Here is a 16704-nt window from a genome sequence, read left to right as displayed (position 1 = left end):
TCTTATTGGACCCTCTATCATGATGCCAAAAATTACAATCCAAATCTAATTAGGCTGGAGAAATTGGCATGGGTTCAGGAGTGGCGCAAGAGATAAGGATAGAGTCCAAGTTGAAAGGACTCTTCATTTGCAATTCTGATTCTAATCCAAATCAAATTTGGATTGAATCCACTGATAGAAATAAATCTAATCTAATTAGCAACTCAGATATCTTATCAAATTTCTAACCCAATTAGGAATTAGTCGAGTCAAAACCCTGATCAAATCAGGATCAAATTTTTTTTGTAATCGGGCCCGATCATATCAAACCCAATCAGAGTCGAATTGAATCTAATTCAATTAGACTTGATCCAAAGCTCTTTGCTTAATCAAATTGAGTTAATTAATAATTTAATTACTAATTAATTTTTTATTAATAGTAGAGTCTCAGTCCTAGTGGGACTCTCCTACAGAGTCTTTGTCCAAGTAGGACTCTTCACCAGACTCATAATCCAATTGGACTCTTTAGCCATCTGATTTGATCAAATCTTCTAATGCGTGTGACCCCATAGATTCGAATCTAAATTGATAGTATAGAAATAACTTTCTATATCAATCGATGTAACCATCTAGCAATGGTGATCCGACGACCGGATAGGTCGAAGTATTGCAAAGCAACCTTCTAGAACCTACTGACGTATGGTTACCATATAATTCATCCCTTTGACCCAAATGCTCAAGGCAACCTAGGGTTTAACTATTAACTTTAATTTAATCGACCACATTATATTTTAACCTTTCAAATCCATCTCATAAATTATCCTGATCAAGATTTTACTGAATTGAAATACACTGATGCATTCTCCTACTAATTCAGGGGGGTTAATTTCATCTCGACTCACACACTGACTTGATAAGTACTTGACTGCATCCAGTATCCTTCCGTCACTGAGTTAAAAACTCAAATGATCCGATACTAAAGTACAGTGAGTTGCTTACAAGTTATCTTGGTGGTCTCAGATCTGAGGAACACTTATATCCATATCCTTCACGAGCTACTCTTGACAGTAAAGTGCCGGTACATGGTCATATTCGATGTGAATGTACTTCTATATTCCATCTGTATGTCATTACAGTATCCCATACTTCTTGGTTAATAGGACAACCAACTCATATGGCACACAACGACCTATACTTGATATCGCTATCGTCCTAGTAATAGCATATCATTTGGTCGCGAATATTTTTAAGGACTTAACAACAAATCCTCTTTTGTCAATGAATTATAGTCTTAAGGACTTCATTATAACACAGAAGTTCAAAAATGATCAATTTATAATGAAAATATCGAATAATTTTTATTAATAAAAATTTATATATAATTTATAAGATGAGCACAATCATCTAATGATTGATTTTGGAATATTTTTCAACATCTATATGGCACACAACAATCTATACTTGATAAACATTATCATCCTAATAATAATATATCATTTGATCATGAACAATATTTAAGAACTATACGATAAATCTTTCTTTGTCAATTGAAAGTAGTTCTAAGGACTTTATCATAATATAAGAGTTCAATAAAAGAGATACAAAATTTATGATGAAATTATTAAAATAACTTTTATTAATTTATAATTCATATATAATTTACAACATATACAATCATCTACATATAGGTAATTAACTTTTAGATATATTTTTCAACAACTCCCATTTGGACTAAAGCAATCAGAACTGTATCTAATATACATCTTCCATTTGTGTTCATCGAACTCTTTGATTTTGAGGGCTTTGGTAAATGGGTCAGTCAAATTTTTTTTTTTATCGATCTTCTAAAGCTCGATGTTATCTTGATCCATGATCTTATGGATAAGGTGATAGCGATGCAAAATATGTTTGATTCTTTGATAAGACTTTGATTCTTTCGCTTGAGCTATGGCTCCAGTGCTGTCGCAATATAGTAAAATTAGACCATCAATAATAGGTGCCACTCTAAACTTGCTGATGAATTTTTTTAACCAAATAACTTCTTTAGCAGCATCGGATGCCGCAATATACTCTGCCTCGCATATAGAATCAGCTATAGTGTGCTGCTTGAAATTTTTTCAGTATATTGCTCCATCATTCAGGGTAAATACATAATCCGACATACTTTTACTATCACCATGATTTGATTGAAAACTGAAATCGATATATCTCATAAGTTTTAATAAAGATTCTCCATAAATGAGTCATTAATCCTTAGTATTTTTTAAATACTTAAAGATTATCTTTACAATTTAGTGGTCTCATCCGATCAAATAGGTACCTACTCGCTACCCCTAATAAGTAGACTACATCCGATCTTGTATATGTCATAGCGTATATGATAGATCTCACTATTGAGGCATATAGGATCCTACTCATATACTCTCTCTCTTGTGGAGTTGTCAGATAATTTTTCTTAGAGAAAAAAATTTCTTGATCTATTGGTAGATAATTCTTCTTGAAATTCATCATACTGAACCATTTTAGCACAATATCAATGTACATGTATTGGGACAATCTAAGTAGCCTTTTAGATCTATCTCTGTAGATCTTCATCCCTAGGATGTAGGATATCTCTCTCAAATCTTTCATATAAAACTATGATGACTACCATAGTTTTACACTTTGTAAAGCAAGTATGTCATTCCCTATTAAGAGCATGTCATCTACATACAATACAAAAAAAATGACTACAAAGCCATTAGCCCATTTATAGATGCAAAGTTCTTCTCCATTCTTAATGAAGCCATATGTTCTGATCGTTTTATCAAAACATAAGTTCTAACTCTATGATGCTTGCTTCAATCCATAAATAGATCTCTAAAGCTTGCACACCTTTGATTTATCTGTGGATGTGAACCCTTCAGACTATATAATATACACCTATTCATCTGCTCTCCATTTAGGAAAGTCATCTTGACATCCATTTGTCAGATTTCATAATCAAGGTATGCTGCTATCACAAGCATTATCTGAATAAATTTGAGCATTACTACAGGAGGAAATATCTCATCATAGTCAATACCATAACATTGCCGATATACCTTGGCAACCAAATGGGCTTTGTAGATCTCTACCTTTCTGTTTGTACTCTTTTTTCTTTTGAATATCCATTTGCACCCTATAGGTTTTTATCCCTTCGGATGGATTAACGAGTATCTATACATCATTAACCTTCATGGATTCTATTTCAGACTTTATGGCTTTGAGCCACTTATCAGAGTCAGACCTTTGCATGACATCCATATAGATAATCAGATTCTCATTATTTTCATCAAGTTCAATAGGATCTCCATCTCGGACCAAGAAACTATAGTATCTATCTGACCGATACGGTACTTTACTGGATCTCCTCAAAAGTGACTCTACAATGGGCTCTGGCTTTGATCTAATCAAATCTAGTTTTAAATTTTTACTTATCTGTGTCGGTTCTTCTATCTGTCGAACTTCATCAAGTTCAATCTTAGTGGTATTAGTTTCTTCTTTAAGAAACTTTTTTTTCAAAAAGACTACTTTATTGCTGATGAATACGTTTTGTTGTTCAGCAAAGTAGAAGTAATATCTCCTAATTTCTTTTAGATATCCAATAAATAGATATCTATCAAATCTAGATCTAAGCTTATCTGTCTTTAAACATTTGACATAAGTCGGACATCTTCAAATCTTGATATGTGAGAGTACCGACTTATGCCCTATCCATATCTCATATAGTTTTTATTTACAGACTTGCTCAAAATCTTATTAAGTATATAATAAGTCGACTCAAGAGCATACTACCAAAAAAAGATCAACAGACTTGCAAAGCCTATCATGGATCAAACCATGTCTAACACAGTCCGATTCCTCCTTTTAGACACTTCATTATGTTGTGGTGTCCTAGGAGGAGTCTATTAAGAGAGAATCTCATTCTCTTCTAGATATATCAGAAACTCACTGATGAGATATTTTTCTCCTCAAACTGATCGAAGAATTTTAATACTCTTTCTAATTTATTTTTCAACCTCATTATGAAATTATTTAAATATTTCAAATAATTCAGACTTATGTTTCATAAGATAGATGTATCCATACCTAGATAGATCATCAGTAAATGTAATGAAATAGTAATATCCACCTCTGACATATGTGTTCATGGGTCCACATACATCACTATATATTAGATTTAGAGCTTCACTGGCTCGTTCATCTTTTCTAGTAAAAGATGACTTTGTCATTTATCCAAGAAGATAGAATTTATAAGTCTACAATAATTAATAATCATTGAGTTTGAGGATTTTTTCTTTAGTTAATATGTTTATCTTGTTCTTGTTAATATGACCTAGCCTACAATGCCAAAATAGGCATCCATGATATTATCTAATCTAGGGCATTTATTCGATGTGTATATTACACTAATAAGCTATGATAAAATATAAATACTATTTCTCAATTGTCCATGCATTAAAGTAACACTATTTACAATGATATCACAAAAAAATTTCTTTATTGATAAATGATAACTATGTTTGGCCAAAAAGCCTATAGAGATTACATTCATTAGAAAAGACGAACAATAATGTCAATCATCTGAGACAATGATATTTTTAAAATTAAAAATAAGCTCGACAACTCCTAAAACTAGGACAGAAATATGACTTCTATCTCCCACTTTCAAGAATCTTTCGTCATCTTCAAACCTCCTACTGACCTGAAGTCCCAGCAATGAATTGATAATATTAATAGGACTTCCAATATCCAATACCTAATAGTAATATCACAAATAGAGAAGTTACAAGATGTTATCATATAAGTACCTTGATCAGTAACCACTTACTTCCTTCTCTTGTTAGGCCTGTTTGGGTTAAGAGAAGTAATATATTAAGGATAATTCCTCTTTCAGTGACCCAGCTTCTTATGGTAGAAGCATTTTGCCTGATTCTTATCAGCTTTGGACTTCTTGATCTGATTGGGCTTTGATGCCCTAGCATGTTGTACCTTCTTCTTCTTCTTCTTTTCTTTCTTAAAGAGATGACGCCTAGCAGAGGACTGACTTACCATATTCACCGGCTCCTTGAGAAGATGGTGATCCTTCTCAAAGGTCTGTAGTAACCATAGCAAATCATGATAGTTTACTGCAGGCTTAGCCATTCTATAATGACTCAAGAAGAGGAGGTAAGGTTTGGACAGCGAGTTCAATATAGCATCTTTTTCTAGCTGCTCATACAAAAAAAATCCAAGTTTGCTCAGATGTTCGATCTGCTTGATCATGTACAATACATGATCTATGACCGACACCCCCTCATGCATGCCGGCGTTGAAGATAGTACAAGAAGTTTTGTGCCTCTCAACATCATCAAGTGTGTCGAAAGATTCATTCAATACTTGAAGTATTTTCTCCGACTGAGCATCCTCAAACATATGACTGAACTCATCATTCATAGCTTCTCTCATAATGTAACACACTATGGTGCAGTCATTAAGCCACTTCTGATAAGTATCTCTGATCATACCACGAGCATTAGGAGCGAACTCTTCAAGTGCAGGATCCGTAAGTACATACAGGATCCTTTCGTACTTCAGAATAATTTTGAGTTTTCGATACCAGCTATTGAAATTGGATCTCGTGAGGTTGTCACTATCCAACAATGATCAGAGTGACAATGTACTAGCTATTACTGAAAAGAAAAGAAAATAAAAGATCTAGTAGTATATAAATTATTTAATCTTAAAAACTTAGACTTTAGTCTAAAGATTCTATCACTATTTTATTTAAATTGATAGCCTCTACCTCCAATCTGAGGAGTTACTTTAATCCTTAGCAAGTACTAGAATCCACACCGACTGCATATGGATTCGAGTGTAGCTCGATCAACCCATGTGCATCAATAGATAGGTTCTTAACTAATTATTTCTTCAAACAATTTCTAATAATATATTTTGCTTCAAGCTTCTCTTCAGTGGGTATGTGGCACCTTCACTGAAAATATTGATTAGGTCCAACCATTAACATGACCATACTCAGTGCATCTAACTAACGAATGATTAGCTCCAAGTATAGCTTGACCAATCTGACCATCTATCAGAAAGTCACAATTGAGTCATCAGATTATGAATGATAATTCCAATAGTCAGATAAACACCAGGTGTGTAAAACCTCCAATGCTTATTCAAACTATTGGATCAATTATCATCCACCTTAATGGGAGGCTGTAAACTTGTTATCCCCATAACGTTATTATTTTAAGGATCTAATAATTTAAAGAATTTAATTATTTATTTTAGAATCAAGAGAAGAGATTAACCAGTAATCAACATCCTTCCACTGACTTCATCAAGTTTTTGAAGAGGACTAGAGACTAAGCTGGTCCAAGGGCACCTAAATCAATCAATGGCATGGGTGAACTCGACCTAATCAAAATCAGATTAAGCACATTGGTCAGATAAGTGGAGATGGGTAGGAGGGTCCTCATTTCTTTCCTTAGATACCAACATAATTGATCAGGAAAGAGAATGGTCCCAATTAAAAATCTCTTTCATCCATTTGCCTTAGACACCAATTGGTTTATCTGTTTAGATTTGATCAGCCAAATGACTCGGGCTCGACCACTAAGCCATAATCAGATTCATTTGATAAAATATGGACTTGATCAACTACAACTATTGAGTTTGATCTAGAGTGACTTTGACCTAATCTAAATCAACTTTTGGTTAGATTTGATCAACTACTTTATTTAGTCCATTTATTTTCAATCCTAGGTCTAATCCAGTTAAAAGGACCTAATTAGAGCTAACCCATAGCCCCTTATTTTATGAAATATCATTAGATCTTAAATTCATAATTCTAGATCCTTTAATTTCATATCTTAATTCTAAATTAAGTATATAAAATTAGATATTTAAATAATTTTAAATGTAAACTTCTTTACATAAAATGTCATGCAAAAAATATTCCATCTAGAAAATTTGAGTCAACTCACCCTAGACTAAGTCGGCTCAGCATAGTGAGTCAACTCAACTCTGAGATATAGTCGACTCACTGGTGATGAATAGAAATATTTCTCTTCAACCTGTACAACTGAGTCGGCTCAATAAAAAACTGAACCGACTCACCAAAGACTTGAGCCGACTCAAACCAAAATTGAGCTGACTCAATAGGCATTCTAGCAACAATTGAAAAGTTTTAGATATGATATTTTTGCATAAATAGTAATAAAATCAATCATAAATCTATTTTAGATCTAATTTAAACTTATTTATGATTCTAAATTTTATTTACAATGATTAAAATAATTTTAAAATTTTTTTTCTTATTCTTCTTCATGAGATATGATCATAGTGGCACTCCTACACACCATAAGAGAACCTATCGATTGGATAAGAGAGAAACTTTAATCTCTACTTTCTCTTATGACCGGATAGCCTTGGTGATTAACTCAATCTGAGTACTTGGCTATCAAGAAAATAAACTACACTGCATATCATATATGTATGAAATCAGATCTTGATAGCATATATATTCATGTCATGCAACCCGGCTCTGATACCAATTGAAGAAAAAGCTAGACTGTTTCATGCATGTTTTTAAAAATTTTATAGTGAAAAGAAGCTAGATTAAACCTTTTAATCTATCATGCATTAGATCTGATCTATAAATTATCTAAGCAAGATTGATGATATGACACAAATGCATACAAAATCTAAAATCAAATCACAGATCATATCTAACTATTAGATCATATCTACGAAGATTAGATCTCATACCAGAGTGTGGATTGAAATTTACCACAGCTGATTACCATAGATTTGAGGTTCTCCCTATTGCACAGCAGCTGCACTAATGTACGATCTCCGCAGGTATCTACATGAAGTTTTTTATCGAATCAAAGGTTCGATAAATGATCTCCTCGAAGTGTTAGCTCCTTGCAGAGACTCTTTTGATGGATGATTGATCTCCTTCAGTTCACTTGGACTCTTCTAGGATAAGAAGAAGGGCTTGGGAGGATGTGGAATGGAGGAAGTAAGTGAACAGGGGAAACTCTTTTCTCTCCTCTTTTCTCTCATCCTAAAACCCTAGACCAAACCTTAGGGTACCCATGACTTAGAGTCTCACGCCGACCCTCTTCTCTTTTTCTTTCTCACAGTGAAACCCTAATTTCTTTCATAGTGAAACACTTACTTTTGTCACACAAAATGAGACCCCATCTTATGGTGGGCGACAAAGGATTAGATAAGGGTTAGTTTTGAGTTCAAATTCAAATTCAATTTGAATTCGAACCAATCCTATCCCAATCTTTTTTCAAATTTGAATTCAGACCAATTTTGAATTCAAACTCCATCCTAATCCATGAGAGTGGGTGATAAAACATTCAAATTCTCATGGAGAAACATCATGCAAATCTGATTTAGTGTGAAATAAAATGCTGTGGAGAAGGGGTTTGGCGCAAGGGTAGGAAGTCCAATTCAATTGGACTCTTAGTTCTTTGTTATTTGGTCCCAATCCAAATCATATTTGGTTAGACCCAATTAAATGAGAGAACCTAATCCAATTAGGCACCTAATCACCTTAATTAAATCCTAATCTAATCAAAAATTAATCTCCTTTAGTAATTAGGTCATCTCATAACCTAATCAAGTCAAACTCAATCGAATCTAATTCAATTAGACTTAATCTAAACCTCATTGCTCACTCAAATTGAGCTAATCAACAATCTAATTGCTAATTCATCTATAATTCACTAATTGTTAATAAATTATTCTATCGTAACTTTTGCATAAGGTTAATTATCAATCATATTGATGATTATATCCTTGAATGATTCATAATCATTGATTAGCCATCTGATCAAATAGAAATTTCTTTTATATGTGACCCCATAAGTTCGAACACTAAGCTGGTAGCATAGGAATAAATTTTTATACTAATCGAAGTGACCATCTAGCAATGATATCAGACATCCGGATAGGTCAAATTGTTGCAATGCAATATTCAAGAATCTTTGGCATATGGTTATCGTATAATTCATCCCTTTGACTCTCAATGCTTAAGATGACTTTAGAGTTAAACTGTCAACTCTTAATCAGTACATCTGGATTGTGTCTCAATCTTATAAATCTAGTAACTCCTCACAATGATTATCCTGGATAAGATTTTACTAAATTGAAACATATTATAGCAATAACTCCTGAAACTAAGAGCAATCAATCTGATTTTGACTCATACAGACTTCATAAATATTTGACTGTGTTCATAAATCTTTCTTCACTGTATTAGAAATACAGATAGTTCAACAGCAAAGTACAGTAAGTTACTTGCAAGTCATCATGGTGATCTTATATCGGAGGGACATTTATATCCATATTCTTCGTGAGCTACTCTTAACAGCAAAGTGCTCCACAGTTGGATCAAGTTTAATATAAATATACTCCTACATTTCACTTGCATGCCATACCAGTGTCTCCCTACTCTTTGATTACGAGGACAACCAACTTATATGGCATACATTGATCTATACTTGATAAATATTATTATTCTAATAATAGCATATCATTTGGTTGTGAACAATATTTAAGAACTACATGATAAATTTTTCTTTGTCGATTGAAAGTAGTTCTAAGGACTTCATCATAATACAAGAGTTCAATAAAGAAGATGCAAAATTTATGATACAATTATCAAAATAACTTTTATTAATTTATAATTCATATACAATTTACAATATGCACAATTGTCTACATATAAATAATTGACTTTAGGACATATTTTCCAACATCTAACTCACTATGATCGATAGAATTCATGGTAAATCCCTCATCGAAGTCAAGATAAGTCTTGATCTTTTTTCTTTGCTTTTCTCTCTTTGCTTAAGCTTTGAATTACCATCAATGGCTTTGATTTTATTGGAATATCAAAAAAAAAAAAACCTATTTTTAGATCTGATTTGCACCCTTGTTTCTCTCTTTTCTAGCCTTTCTCACCATTAGCATGTGTCGCCTAAGTTCTTGACTGATCCTCTATGCCAAATTATGCCTATTGTTGAAGCTCAATTATCTATGAAAGGAATCACATGTTAAAGGGAAAAGCCCTATTTTATTTTCTTTTTTCTTCATTTGATCTCCTCACCATCAGTCCGTTGTCACCATCAGCTGTTGCTTACGATGATCGACCGTTGGTCCTCCGGTCAACAGCCACCACCACACCTTTTTTCTTCCCTTTTTCTTATTCTAAGAAGGGAGGGCATATGCTCCCTTATTTTGCTTAAGAAGGAGAAGAAAAGAAAATGAAGAGAAGAAGGGGAAAAAAGGAAAAATAAAAGAAGAAAAAGAAAGATAGAAAAAAAAACTTTTCTCCCTTTCTCTCTCCACTTTTTCTCTACTTTCTCTCTCTAGTTTCTCTCTCAAATTTTTTTTTTTTAGTTTAATCATGATTTGATTAAATCATCTTGATCGAATCCATCAGGATATTAAGTAGAGTTGCCTGATCAACCCTATTCCACCTTGTTAATTTTTGTTTCCTCTAGCATTCTCTCTCTATTTGATTTATGAATCCAGTGAAGGATCCCCAGTCCTATCACTTTAAATCCGAATTGATCCGATAAATAGACTCTGAACCATCCTATTGGTTGGACAACGTACCCACACCACCCAACTAGCTCCTAATTAAGCATTATAAGATCTAGTCTTAATTGGTCTTTATCGAATTATTTTATTTTAAGTGATCCTAGTTAATGAAGTTATTTAATTGAACTAACTTCTGATTGTTGGGTAGCATACTGACCTCCACCCTGACTCTCGTCAGACATTACTAATTTGATCATCCTCAACTCTATCGAACCACCTATTTTTTATCCTAATTTTGATCAATGAAATTATGTTAATTGGATCGATCCAAACCATTGGATGTGACTATCCTTAATTTCTATCTTTCCATAATTATTTGTATCCTTCCTAATTATTGAACTTGATTATGTATAGTGGTGTGATTTTCTCGATAAGAAAATGTCCAGTAGTGGATTTTGCAATAGGATTTGATGATTTGAAAAGAATTTATGAAATTACTTGGATTTGTTAGAGTATTTATAAGATAAGTAATGCTTCACTTTCTATAGATTTATTATAAAAATATAAAATATTTTTTGACATGATTTATAAAATTGATACATAAATATGATTGTAAGGACATGATTTTTTGCATGAATCTTAAGAAGAAAAAAGAATTAGAATCTCAATTGGTCTTTATTTCTTTCTCCAAGCTCATGACGATAAGGACTCCTAGGGCTCATCAGAATCCAATGAAAGCCTTAAGAATTGGTCTATAAAGGGTCCCCAAATCATTCCCTGAAACATTGCCTCCCATTTCTGATTTTTCATTTGCAAAACAATTGGTCTTCTTCTTGACTTTCCATTGAGAAGGATTGGAGAGATCCCATTGCATTGCCATTGATCCACCATCAAAGTCGAGGTAAGAAGGGCCTGATTTCATCTCTACCCTTTCTTAGTTCCTTAGCCATCATCGATGATCAAATTATTGCCGACATGTCGTTGGATTCAATTGATATGGGATGCTCTACTTTCTGTCTCCCTATTTTGGTTTTCTCCACTTGATTCTCTGAGATCTAGGTTGAGGTTCTTAATTGAAAGGCTTCTAGCAACTCTATAATTGTAGCCAAACCCCAGCCATCGATCGATGAGCTATAATGCCCCAATATTCCTTGTTTGAGCTGATCTAACCTTGGCTCGCCATTCGCCACTGCCATTATTATGGAGATCTTCATCGAAGATTGTGCCTAGATGGACACCCAACATCGTCGTAGGTTGCCACTATAGGTCACAGACCTCAGCCTTTCTGTTGCTAAGTTTGAAGAAAAAAATGGGTGGGGGAGGGGGTTCCCCTATTTTGAAGAAGAACAAGAGAGAAAGAGAGTTGTCTCTCTTCTCTCTCTCCTCATTCTCTATCTTTTCTCTCTCTCCCCCTCTTCTCAATCTTTCTCTCTCCTCTACCATTCTTTCTTTTATGTTCTCTCACTCTATGTTTCTCTCTCTTTGTATCTTAGAGGGTCAATGGAGGATCTCTAATTCTTTCTATCTAGACTATAGGTTGATTTTATTAGATCCTGAACTGGCATTGATGCAAGCACCATTATGCGAACCTTCATCCTAATCATTATTGAATATTTTAAATCCTACATTTGACAACCTTTGATCCACTATCCTTATATAGATGGATTATCAGTTTCCTAAACTGTCGAGTTAGATTATATCATTCTAATTCGGATCCTAAGAGTTGTCACCTGATCAGTCTTATTCTTTTTCAAATACACATCTCCTCTATATCTAGCTTTGATTTTGTGGACAAGTATAGTCACCTATCAAGAAGATATGCTAAGTAAGGAGATTGACATTCTAATCCCTAAATCAAGGTAAATCATTAAATTTGAAGATTTAGAGCAATTCAGTATTAAATCTTTGAAACTAGAAATCTAATAATAATTTGTACCGATGGTTGCTTGAAGGTGAGTTTAAATTATATCATTGAGTTGATATGCTAGTCATGGATTGGTAAATCTTATTCTAGAGTTTGGCATCAATAGAGGTAAGAGTTCCTAGATATTGAACATCTATTTATATAAAAATTATTTTGTGCATCAGTGATTTGATTTATGTAGTTTTAATAGTTATATGCTATATACATATTTGTTAAGTATATGTATGATTCTATATGAAGTTATGTGTGATATATCACTAATCCTAATTTGGATAGATTTTGGTAATCATGTGCATCAAATTTTGTAAAAGAGTATAATCTTAAATTATATACTTAACAAGCATGATGGAGTTGTATGACTGTATGTGGGGTTGTGGTGCTCTGGACTAGCTATATTGTTGATGCTCAGCCATAGGTTGAAAATATGATTCTCGTAGTCCATGGGACTAGCCACTATATTGGTGCCCCCTATGGGTAAGCAATATGATTGTAGTAGTTCAAAGTTGAGCACGTATGATCCCTCAGACTAGCAGCTATATTGGTGCCCCATCACAAGCTAAAAATATAGTTGTGGTAGTCATAGTTGAGCACTTGTGATCCTTTGGACTAGCCATTATTAGTGCCTCACCACGAGTTGAAAATATGGTTATGGTAGTCCGCAGAACTAGCTACTATATTAGTGCCTAACCACGGATTGAAAATGTGGTTGTGGTAGTCCATAAAATTAGCTACTATATTAGTGCCCTACCATTGGCTAAAAATATGATTGTGGTAGTCTAGAGCCGAGCATCTTAAAATGATTGAATCTGATATATATTGATTTTGAGATAATTGTATAATGTGACTCATTGCATAAAAAATATATTGTTATATATATTTTCTGAATCATGATATCTTTTAGCATATGATTTGTATGAGTAACAATCATTATTAGTTTCTTATTTATTATTATTATATTGATGTTGGTGTATGAAAATTCTTACTAAACTATAAAGCTCACAACTCTTTCTTCTCTTTCTTTTTTATAGTGATAGGATGCTTGTACTTGGCTATGGTTGGGATCATGGATAAAAAAATTGATTAGATAGAGCATCACCAATATCAATCAGATGATTGCATTTTGAAAATTGAACAAGTGTTATTATATGTCAATATGGAGTATTTTATTATGAATTGAGATCATTGTGTTTACAGATGTTTGAGATTGTAACAAATTTTATAGGCTTTGTATATTCTTTAGAATTTTCTCTAGAGAATGTGCAGCCATCATATGTCGATGTAGATATTGAATTCAGGATGTGATAGAGTGGTATCAGAGCTTAAGATTATGATCACTTGGGACTGTGATATAAATAGAATCAAAACTTAAATTTATGATCACTAGAACATGATAAAAGTAGTAAAAAAGATTCAAAGTTTGGATTTCGGATCATTTTATATTATGATAAAATTTATATATAAGTGGCATACGATGTGTATAACAGAACTAGATGAGTTATATCCTGATTTTCAGTAAGTAGGGCTTGACTAAAGCATAAGAGGTGTTGACCTTTGAACATAGGATATTATATTAATTAGAGGTGTTATAGTGTGCACTTATTCAATTATTATTCAGATGATTTTGAAATTTCAAATTTGATGCGGGTGCAAACCATAATAGCCCTCCCTTAGTCTTGTTGTTGATTATTTGGTTGCAAATTTTGTGTTTAGCAATGAGTCAGAGTGTGGAATGTTCTTCGGGGATTGCACCTATTGGTAGATTATGTACTATATTGATATTGGGTTCCATTGATTGCTTTAGATTTTTATTAAGAGGACATGGGATATACATCATGATAGAATCTTTTTTTTTATGGAGTATGATAGAATCTTTATGATAATTTAAATTATCAATTTTGGATCATCTTACTTGATTTTCCTTACATTTGTGGAGATTATTGGGTATGTTAGGTTTCAAGTTAGAGTTTAAGTTTCTGAGCCGATTTAAGGTATCTTACTATTGTTATCAAATTGAGTTGAGAAATATTTTTCTGAAAGACTTATATGAGTTTTAACATATAAGGGATAAGATTTTATGTGTCGATTTATTTATGCTAAGGGTTGTGATGAAAGAAGTTCTATATGGAATAATTGAATTGATTCTACTTATAAAGATGTTGATTTGAAGTCTTCTAATTTATTGAGGTTTGGAGTTAATCTTATTTTTTTTAAAAAAAATTATTTGAAATTATCTAATTGATTATCAGGTAATTTTAGGGTTAACTTACTCCAAATTAGTTCTAGGTTTATAGGATTTTAGATGAGTAGAGGAGCTTATATAAGGGCTTCGAATATGAAAGTAAATTAAGATTTAATCTTGATTTGATATGCTCGAGGGACAAAGAAATTTTAAAAAATTTATTTTAAATCTAGCAAAAATATGAAAGATTGGATCTTTTTTAGATTTTGATGTAAAATAATATTCTTGTCAGAAATTCATCTGATAAACCTAGAAGATTCGGTAGATTCGGATCAGAGTACATAGCAGAAGTATGGTAGTTGACTTTTATTGAAACTAGTTAAGAATATTAATTCTAACTCAATGAGTGTCATGAATGGAGACTTAATTTTTAGTGAAAGAGATCGCCATTGATAAATGAAACGATAAGGTTGTTGATCCTTGACCTCATCTAGATGTTTTAGTACTATCTTCAATGATTGGATCTTTTATTATTGGTAATAGTTAAAAGAATTTTGAGCATCTTAAGTTTAGGATTAATAGATTAATAATCCTTGGTTAAGCTTAGATATGGAATGTTTTGAATATAGATATCTTTTTCTTAGCTTGGACATTATTACTCCATTTGTTTGAATGGATTTAAAGTTTTTTGGTGATAAGAGTTTAATTGTTACATCATGCAAGAAGATAAAATGATAAAGAAGGCTATAGATCATGGTGAGCATATCATGCTCCATCACTCTTCTAATTTTATTAAGATTAGGTTGGGTCAATTATGATTTTCACATAAAATTAATCAAGAGCAAACAATTTCATGGGTAAAGAATTAGGGTATTTTAAGTTAAGATTAAGAGATCAAGAAAATTTGTTATCTTATGGATAGAAAAGATCTAATTTTGAAATGCTATATAATTATTTATGTTGAAGACTTGTGGAGCAAGGACTTTGAGATCTAGACTAATTGGAAGCTCAAGGACAATATAAGGGCTATGTACTTTTAATGTTTGAAATCTCAAATATGCTAATTTCGAAGATGAAATTATTTTAAAGGGAAGAGAAGATAAGGATCAGATTTTTCACATGAATCTAAAAAATAAAAAAAGAGAACTACAGTCTTGATTGGACTTTATTTCTTTCCCCAAGCTTGTGATGATAAAGACACCTAGGAATCATTGGATTCTGACGAAAGCCCTAGGAATTAGTCTATAAAGGGCCCCCCAAATCTTTCCCTAACACATTGCCTCCCATCTTCGATTTTCCACCGGCAAAACCATTGGTAATCTTTCTGATTTTTCATTGAGAAGGATTGGAGAGACACCATTGAATTGCTGTTGATTAACCATCAAAGTTGAGGTAAGAAGGACCTAATTTCAGCTCTACGCTCTCCTATTTCCTTAGCCAATGCCGACAACCAGATTGTTGCTAGCAAGTCACCGGATTGTTACTGGCAAGTCACCGGATTGTTTCTGGCAAGTCATTGGATTCAATTGATATGAGATGCTCTATTTTCTATCTTCCTATTTTGGTTTTCTCCACTTGATTCCTTGAGATTTAGGCTAAGGTTGTTAACCGAAGGTCTTCTAGCAATACTCTATCATCGTAGCCAAACCCCAGCCATCAGTTGGTGAGCTATAATGCCCTAACTTTCCTTATTCGAGCTGATCTATCCTTGGTTGCCGCCGACCACCACTGCCGCTGTCGCTAGGATTTTCATCAAAGACTGTGTCTGGATAGACACCCAGCACCACTGCCGACTACTGCTGCAAGTTATTGGCCTTGTTGGCCTTTCTGCTATCGAGTTTGAAGAAAAAAAGTGGGGGGTTCCCTTATTTTGAAGAAGAATGAGAGAGAGAGGAAAAGTTGACTCTTCTCTCTCTCTCCTCATTCTCTCTTCTCTCTCTCTCTTCTCAATCTTTCTCTCTCCTCTATCTTTCTCTCTCTTATTTTCTCTCACTCTAAGTTTCTCTCTCATGTATCTTAAAGGGTCAACGGAGGACCTCTAGTTTTT

Source organism: Elaeis guineensis, chromosome 14 (genome assembly GCF_000442705.2).
Source record: "Elaeis guineensis isolate ETL-2024a chromosome 14, EG11, whole genome shotgun sequence".
Classification (NCBI taxonomy): Eukaryota; Viridiplantae; Streptophyta; class Magnoliopsida; order Arecales; family Arecaceae; genus Elaeis; species Elaeis guineensis.
Note: the sequence above shows the minus strand (reverse complement) of the source record.